We start from the raw sequence: 9,733 nt of genomic DNA on the forward strand, positions 1-9,733 counted from the left end.
CAGCAGGAGTACAGGGGGTGAAGGTGGACGCCGTAGTCCCCTTCCAGACAGTTGGAAGCAGGTCTGAAACTCCAGCCATGACATTGGATCAGGAAGACAGGAGAGCATGAAAGGACCCAGTTCAGTTCTCAAGGGCAGCAGTGGACAGATGGGAAGTTGGGCAGGACCTGATGCCCCTGAGAAGAGGAGAAACATCGGGAACCCCTGACAAAACTTAGTTTCCAGGTACTGGAGTTTCTGTTGCCTGAATTCTGACTTACCCAAAATAAATAATATTAGCGTTATATAAAAAAAAAGACAGCCCACTTGGACAGAGAAGTTGTTGGCACGAGTGGCTCCCCATCCCCGGTAACGGATTGCCCAGCCCGCCGGCCTGCCAGCCCGCGCTTTAGTCCTTGGGCTGCGATGGATATTCGGAAATTCTTTGGGGTTATACCAAGTGGAAAGAAATCTGCAAGTGAAACAGTAAAGAAGAATGAGAAAACAAAGTCTGCTGAAGAAACTTTAAAAGCCAAGAAAGGAATGAAGGAAATCAAGGTAAATAGTTCTTGTAAAGAAGATGACTCTAAACAGAAGCAATCAAACAAGAAAAAGAGGATCATCTATGATTCAGACTCAGAACCAGAGGAGGCAGTGCAGGAAAAAAATGCTAAAAAGCAACCAGAAAAATTGCCATTGCCTCCTACACCTGATAAAATTCTACGACAGCATCCTGTTACATACATTTCAGAAACAGATGAAGAAGATGACTTCACATGTAAAAAGGCAGCCTCTAAATCAAAAGAGAATGGAGGATCTACAAATAGTTATCTTGGAGCATCAACCATGAAAAAGAATGAAGAAAGCACTAAGACCAAGAATAAGCCTTTATCACCAATAAAACTTACCCCCACATCAGTGCTTGATTATTTTGGAACTGCAAGTGTCCAAAGATCAGAGAAGAAGATGGTGGCAAGCAAAAGAAAAGAGCCTTCACAAAATGCAAATGATTCCAGATTAAATGATGAAGCCATTGCCAAGCAATTGCAACTTGATGAAGATGCAGAGCTGGAGAGACAACTGCATGAAGATGAAGAGTTTGCCAGAACGTTAGCCATGTTGGATGAAGAACCTAAGAACCAAAAGGCTCTAAAGGACCCAGAAGAGAGAGAAGCATTTTCATTTGTCCAGGACAATTTAACTAAAGCAGAAAAACATAAATATCCTTATAAAGTAAAAACAGAACAATTTCAGAATGAAAAAAAGAACTGTAGTCCTAAGAAGCAGACTAAATGTGCAAGTTCAAAAGAATCTCAGCAACATTCCAAATCAGCAGCTCACAAAGGAAGAGAAACATCTGCTAAAGCTAGTTCTAAGCTGGCACTTATGAATAAAAAGGAAGAGAGTTCTTCTAAAGAAACAGAGCCTGTGGCCACAAAAAGAAAAGAAAATGCTGTTGAATTGATAGAGACAAAAAGTCCCAAGAAAATGAAAAGTTCTCCTGCTAAAAAAGAGTCTGTAAGTCCAGAAGATTCTGAAAAGAGACGCACTAATTACCAAGCTTATCGAAGTTACTTAAATCGAGAAGGTCCCAAAGCTCTAGGCTCCAAAGAAATCCCAAAGGGAGCTGAAAATTGCTTGGAAGGTCTTACATTTGTAATCACAGGAGTGCTGGAGTCCATTGAAAGAGACGAAGCCAAGTCTCTAATTGAACGTTGTGGAGGAAAAGTAACCGGAAATGTCAGCAAGAAGACAAATTACCTTGTCATGGGTCGTGATAGTGGACAGTCCAAGAGTGATAAGGCAGCAGCCTTGGGGACAAAAATTATTGATGAGGATGGCCTATTGGATCTGATTCGAACTATGCCAGGCAAGAAGTCCAAATATGAAATAGCAGTTGAAGCTGAGATGAATAAAGGAAAGTCCAAATTGCAGAGAACACCCCCAAAAAATAACCAAGGAAAAAGGAAAAGTAGTCCAACTAAGAACGAATCAGAATCCAAAAAGCGCAAACCGACTCCCCAGAAGGACGTCTCTATGAAGTCAGTAAAAAAGGAAACAAGTGTGTTTCAGAGAGGCCTGGACTTCGAGGAGCAGGTGGCCGAGGAGACAAAGGGCGACAGCCGGGCTAGGAAACTGGCTGATGACAACAGTGAAAACCAAGTGGCAGCTTTGCTCTGGGTGGATAAATACAAGCCAACCTCGCTCAAGACCATAATTGGGCAGCAAGGGGACCAGAGCTGTGCCAACAAGCTCCTACGCTGGCTCCAAAACTGGCACAAGAGTCCACCCGAAGACAAGAAACACGCAAAGTTTGGTAAATTTGCTGGCAAAGATGATGGCTCTAGTTTTAAAGCAGCATTGCTCTCAGGCCCTCCAGGTGTTGGCAAAACAACCACGGCCTCTCTGGTTTGTCAGGAATTGGGATATAGTTACGTGGAACTGAATGCAAGTGATACCCGGAGTAAGAACAGTTTGAAGGAGATTGTCGCGGAGTCTCTGAACAATACCAGCATCAAAGGCTTTTATTCAACCTCTCCCATGAGCAGGAAACACGCCCTCATCATGGATGAAGTAGATGGCATGGCGGGCAGTGAGGACAGGGGTGGAATTCAGGAATTAATTGGTCTGATAAAGCATACAAAAATTCCCATTATTTGTATGTGCAATGATAGAAATCATCCCAAGATTCGCTCTTTGGTTCATCATTGTTTTGATCTTCGTTTTCAAAGACCTCGGGTTGAACAGATTAAGGCTGCTATGATGTCTATTGCATTTAAAGAGGGTTTGAGGGTTCCTCCTCCAGCTATGAATGAAATAATTTTGGGAGCCAATCAAGATATCAGACAGGTTTTACATAATCTGAGTATGTGGTGTGCACAGAGCAAGGCACTAACCTATGACCAAGCCAAGGCGGATTCTCATAGAGCCAAAAAGGATATCAAACTGGGCCCCTTTGATGTTGCCCGGAAGGTGTTTGCAGCTGGAGAGGAGACTGCACATATGTCACTTGTGGACAAATCAGATCTCTTTTTTCACGATTATTCGATAGCGCCCCTCTTTGTCCAGGAGAACTACATACACGTGAAGCCTGTAGCCGCAGGGGGTGACATGAAGAAGCACTTGATGCTGTTAAGCAGAGCAGCAGATAGCATATGTGATGGTGACCTAGTGGACCGGCAGATCCGGAGTCAGCAGAACTGGAGTCTCCTGCCCACACAAGCCATTTATGCTAGCGTTCTTCCCGGAGAGTTAATGAGGGGTTCCCTGAGCCAGTTTCCCACCTTCCCAAGCTGGCTGGGTAAGCACTCGTCTACAGGCAAACACGATCGTCTTATTCAGGACCTCGCACTGCATATGAGTCTCAGAACTTACTCCAGCAAAAGGACTATAAATATGGATTATCTGTCACATATAAGGGATGCACTTGTACAGCCCTTGACCTCACAAGGGGTAGAAGGAGTACAGGATGTTGTTGCCCTTATGGATGCATATTATTTGATGAAAGAAGACTTTGAGAATATCATGGAAATTAGCAGCTGGGGAGGCAAGCCTAGTCCCTTCTCCAAGCTGGATTCCAAGGTGAAGGCAGCCTTTACGAGAGCTTACAATAAGGGAGTCCACCTTATTCCGTACTCAATTCAGGCGGTAAAGACATCCAGACACAGCACAGGCCCCACACTGGATTCTGAGTACAATGAAGAGTTAAATGAAGATGACTCTCAAACTGATGAGAAAGATCAAGACTCTATGGAAACTGATGCTATGATCAAGAAAAAGACAAAGTCTTCAAAGCCTTCAAAATCAGAAAAAGATGAGTCCAGAAAAGGAAAAGGAAAAAGTTCAAAGAAATGAAACCATTTTTCACTACTGACAGTCACTTTGTACTCACCCTGTTGACCAGTCTAGCTGGTCTAGAGGATGCCTTGTTTTTCCAAAGGAAAGCTAATGGGGCAACTGAGTGGTCCCATTATAAGTAAGTGGTGGTACAGCTAGCAAGATGGAACCAGTAGGCTAACGTACGCCTCTTATAGAGGTTCATAGGACTGCCCAGGCCCTCCACTGTCCCATGTCAGTCTCATTAGATTGTGCTGCAACGTGCCTGAGAACAGTGGTACTAAGGCGACTTTTGTAAGCTTAGCAATTTATTCTGATGGCCTTCATAGGATCAGTGCTGACTTTTTTAAAGGTAGTTACTATTATGTGGAAAAAAAAAAAAAAAAAAAAAGACAACTGGGCTGTGGCAACTCTGAATGCAGTGTTGTTTCTACACTGCCATAGTGCAGGAGAAAAATCTTTCTCACTTTCTCATGCACACCACAGATGAGAGAAGGAAGGACAGTGGGGTGAGGTGGATTTCTGCTGGGGTGTGGGGTAGGCTAGGCTTGGCCTGCTACATAACACCCTCCCTGACTACGTGGCAACAGGGCTACTCCCTGGACTGGGCTAGGCAGTCTTCCTTTGGGAAGGGAGTTTGAATCCTTTGCAGTTTGTTGTTGCCTGTCGTATTTAGAAACCCAAGCACCTCAGGGACATAAATTACCTTGAACTAGTTTGCAAACCCTTGTGACTCAGTGCAGCTGCTCTTCAAAGGCAGCCAGTTATCTAAGTGGCTGAGTGAGGCATAGCCTGGTCCCCTCAGAAAGGCAGGCTAAAGCCGGACCTAGCAAGGGTACTGGCCAACTAGGACCACAGGGGCTGCAGGTACGTGCAGTTCACTGGCATTTTCATGGAAACAGACTTCCAGCACAGAGCCAGGGTTTGTGAATTAATGAGACTAGATTCTTACTACCAGAGCATGGTCACAGGATTTGCTGCATGGGAAGAGCAGAGCACCATCTGATTCAGCACCACCTGTGATATCTTTGTTTGCAGATCATCAAGCTCCTGCTTGCATGCTTCCAAGGATGGGGAGCTCATCACCACCTGAGACATTTCAGTGACAGGAAATTAACTTCTTGCAGATTCAGCTCTCTCTTCTGGGGATACCTCTGAATCTATGCCTGAGACTGCCTGGGCAGAGTGGGAGGCAGTGCCAGAACTTGAGATCAACCAGTACAGTTTCTCTAGCTTTCCTCCATGGCCACAGTCCCTCTGGGCAGAACAGGCACTTATGGAGAGAGCTGGTTAGATAGTCAGGGTATAACTTCTGCATGGAAAGGTCATCTGGGCCCATGTTGACATCAAATTTTAATATCAAATTATTGGAAGATAAACATGTCTCATTTTTCTACCTCTAAACAGGCCTTCAGCACCCTCCCATTTCTGTATTCAAATAGCAAAGAGGTCATTCATGCATTTGGAGGCATGAGGAGAAGGTTCAGGTGTGAAGGGAGTCTCTGCTTATAACATGAGATCAATTTCCAGTGTCCCCTGAACTTCCCTGAAATCTGGAGGAAAAAAAACAACACGATTTAATGTTTAAAACCCGGCTTCAAACAGAATGGGACACCTGAAACACCTAAGAAATGTACCAAATACATGGAACAAGTTTTCAAGGCAGTAAAAGAGAGCGATCCCTATAAGAAGAGAGAGAAACAAAGTGATCTCTGTGGTGTTGAACGTCTGCCTTGGGAGAGTGTCCCTAGCATAACCCTAGGGAGGGAGACAGCAGGCAGGCAGGCAGGCAGGCAGGGAACTCCCTGAGCTGAGGAGGCACAGCTGAGAGTCTGGGAAGGCCAAGACAGCTAGAGTGCACCCCCCAAAATGTACTAGATCAGACTGCACTGCACAGAGAAAGAACTCAGGAAATCTGCAGAGGGTCCCCCTTGGATATTCGGCTGAGTACTAAACAGTCATGTGTGTGTGAGAAAATTACCAGAGCCTGGGGGATTAACTATCCAAAAGAAATCAGAGGTAGCACACTACCTGGTACTCACACAGACAGGAAAATACCTATTCTCACCAGGCAGACTGAAAAACCTTGTGATGCATGGGACTTAGCTAAAGTATTCTGAACTGAGTTGTCCCAGTAGGAAATGATTAGTCCTAAACTAAGCACTGTTTGGATCCCACCCAACAACCTTAAAAGCAAGGCCCTAAAGGATCGAACTGTCTCCACATAACTTAACCACATCCTAGAACAAAGCTCAAAACAATTTAAGGAAAAATTCACAATGTCTGCCATCCAATGAAAAGAAGCACAAAAATATGACCCATATGAAAAGAAAAATTAATCAAAACTGAAACAAAACAGACACTGATGCTAGAATTAGCAGAAAAGGTCATTAAAATAGTTATTCCATTTGTATTTTACATGTTCAGGGTATGTGTAGATATGAAAGATATTTTTAAAAAATCAAACTTGTAGACATTAAAAATCTAATTCAATCATTAAAATATTTAAATAAGCCAAAAAGAAGGAAAAACAAAATGGAACAAAAAGCCAATGGGACAAAAAGAAAACAAATAGACTTAACTCTAACCACTTCAATAATCATATTAAATGTAAAATGGTTTAAATACCCCAATTAAAAGGCAGTGATTGTCAGATAAGAGGTTTTTAAAATGCAGGAACTATGTACTATCTACAAGAAACACTTTAGATATAAAGATATAATAGATTAAAAGTAAAAGGAGGGAAAACTAATACTAATTAAAAGAAAATATTGGAAGAGCTATATTAATATCAAAGTAGATTTTGAAGCAAAGATTATTATGAGACAAAGAAGGTGATTCCATAATCATTAAGGGATCAATTCATAAAGAGAAAAATGACAATTTTAAGTCACTATATATAACAGATGTTCAAAATACATGAAGGGAAAACTGATAAGACAACAAGGAAGAAAAGACAAATCCACAATTATGGTTGGAGATTACAATATTCCTCTTTCAATACTAGTAAACAGAAATCAGTAAGGTTATAGAAGACTTGAACAACATAATCAATCAACCTGACCTGTTTGACATTCCACCCAACAACAGATGCATATTTTTCTCAAGTGCACCTGGAACATTGACCAAGATAGACTAAATTCTATGTGTAAAACTTATTACATTTAAAAGGATTCAACTCATACAAAATGTCTTCTATGACACAATGGAATTAAACATTAATAACATAAATATTACTGGAAAAATCCCCAAATATTTGCAAAATAAAACATTTCTAAGTAACCCATGAATAAAAGAGGAAATCAAAGCAAGTCTTATGAACTGAATAATAAAAAGGGGGAAATTTAGGGAACTATATGCTGATACTAGAAAAAAAATCTCAAATCAATAAACTTAGTTTCCACCTTGAGAAACTAGTTTTTTTAAAAAAGAGTAGATTTCTCTAGGGAGGGCTCCAATATGGCTGCAGAGTAGCTGGAAGCTCCATCCACTTGCTCTAAGCCCTGGACCAGTCTTGCAGCTAAACTACAGAGCAATCAACTTGAAAAACCAGTTGAATGTGTGTGCGAGCATGTGTGCGTTAGCATGTGCATGGACATGTGTGTGAGAGCATGTGTGGGTGCGTGTGTGCACAGGTGAGTGTGAGTGCATGTGTGCAAGTGTGCGCCTATGTGGGCGCTCCAGGTGAAGCCACCACCGCCACCCAGCCCAGTGCTTCTGGCTGCTCAGGTTTGTAGTGCACTTGTCGTTTTGTGAAATTTACAAAATCCTCCTTGGGAAGAAGCTGCCAGAGCTTGGCGCCCAGCCTCTATGCCAGGCCAGGCCACATGCCCTGCCACTGGGAGCCAGGATCTGGGGACTATGGTATTTGCTCACCAGGGGGCACCGCTAAAACCTCAAGCTGGACAGAGTCTGACTGAGGAGGTTGCAGATGGGCTGAGGAGCCAGGAACGCCAGGGGTAGAGAGAGGTGGCCAGGGCTGCACTGGCTGTGGAGGCCATGGCAGGAGCATACTAGTGGGAGCCTGAGGCTAAGACTTATGGGAGGGAGCAGCAGAAGCTCTCTGCCACAGTCCAGTGTTATAGTTTCACTGCTGGACCTTTCCCTCCCCATCAGGATGGTACGAGACTTGAAAGAAGACAATACATACAGGATATGTTTTACTGATTTGGGAGAGAGAAAAAGAGAAGCATTGGTGGGAGAGAGAAACATCAATAGGTTGCCTTCTGTATGTCCCCTGACTGGGGATTCAACCCACACCTAGAAGCCCTCTCAAGGCAGAGGCAGAGCCTGCAGTGACTTGGGACATTTACTGACACACCACTGGACCCAATGCTGATAAAAGCCAGCTCTGCAGAGCAGTTAGGCCCACCCTGGGAGTAGCCATGCCTAGAGGAATCAGGCACAAACTGTGGATCATTATAGCTTTGAAAAGGGTGCTGAGGGCCAGACATGGACAGCACCTGACATCATACTCAGACATCAGAGCAGCATCCAAAATGGAGAAACCAGCAGGCAAACACCAAACTCTGCTGAGATCATCATCTTGGTACTTTAAAAAATATTTTAGCTGTTTTTCTTCTGATTAGACTTTTTATTATTTTTTATCTATTTTTTTCTCTATTTATTTTAAAGTATACTTTATTGATTATGCTATTACAGTTGTCCCAATTTTTCCCCTTTGTCCTCCTCTGCCCAGTACCTCCCTTCCGTCCAGCAATCCCCCCACTCCCTTAGTTCATGTCCATGGGTCATGTATATAAGTTCTTTGGCTTCTCCATTTCCTTTACTATTCTTAACATCTCCCTGTCTATTTTGTACCTACCAGCTATGCTTCTTGGTCTCTGAAGTATTTCCCCCACTTCCCCGCTTCCCCTTCCCTGATGATAACCCTCTATATGATCTCCATATCTATGGTTCTTTCTGTTCCTGTTCTTGTTCTTTGCTTATTGTTTTTTTTAGATTTATTCATTGATAGTTGTGAGTCTGTTGTCATTTTACTGTTCATAGTTTTGATCTTCTTTTTCTTAAATATGTCCCTTTAACATTTCATATAATAAGGGCTTGGTGATGATGAACTCCTTTAGCTTTGTCTTGTCTGGGGAGCACTTTATCTGCCCTTCCATTCTAAATGCTAGCTATGTTGGATAGAGTAATCTTAGCTGTAGGTCATTCCTTTTCATCACTTTAAATACTTCTTGCCAGTCCCTTCTTGCCTGCAAAGTTTCTTTTGAGAAATCAATTGATAATCTTATGGAAGCTCCTTTATAGGTAACTCTTTTTTTCTCTTGCTCCTTTTAAGATTCATATTTGTCTTTAACCTTTATCATTTTAATCATAATGTATCTTGGTGTGGTCCTCTTTGGGTCCAACTTGTTTGGGACTCTCTGTACTTCCTTGACTTGTATGTCTACTTCCTTTGCAAAATTGGGGAAGTTTTCCTTTATTATTTTTTCAAATAAGTTTTCAATTTTTTGCTCTTCCTCTTCTCCTTCTGGCACCCCTATGATTCAGATGTTGGTGCATTTAAAGTTGCCCCCAATGTTCCTAAGCCTCTCCTCATTTTTTTTCAATTCTTATTAGTTCATTCTGTACTGGGTGATTGTTTGTTTCTTCCTTATGTTGCAAATTGTTTATTTAAACCCCAACTTTGTTCTCTTCACTATTGGTTACATGTGGGTTTTTCTTCATTACATCTAGTATAGCCTTTACATCTTCCCTTATGCATTTGCCATGCTCAATCATTTCTGTGACCATCATTATCACCAGTGTTTTGAACTCTGTATCTCTTAGGTTGGCTATCACCTCCTTGCTTAGTTCTCCCTCTGGAGCCTTGACCTGCTGCCTCTTTTGGGCCATACTTGTATGTCTCCTCAACTTGACAGCCTCTTGTGTTTACCTCTTTGTATTAGGTAGA

The 9,733-nt window shown here is 42.4% G+C and overlaps 1 pseudogene; it reads left to right on the forward strand.

The window, feature by feature from the left end:
• Positions 1 to 307: 307 nt before the first annotated feature.
• LOC150021765 (replication factor C subunit 1 pseudogene) lies at positions 308 to 4,181 on the forward strand (annotated as a pseudogene).
• The last annotated feature ends 5,552 nt before the right edge of the window (positions 4,182 to 9,733 follow it).

The sequence above is a fragment of the Furipterus horrens genome, unplaced genomic scaffold, assembly GCF_987537825.1.
Source record: "Furipterus horrens unplaced genomic scaffold, mFurHor1.1.pri manual_scaffold_1, whole genome shotgun sequence".
NCBI classification, from domain to species: domain Eukaryota; kingdom Metazoa; phylum Chordata; class Mammalia; order Chiroptera; family Furipteridae; genus Furipterus; species Furipterus horrens.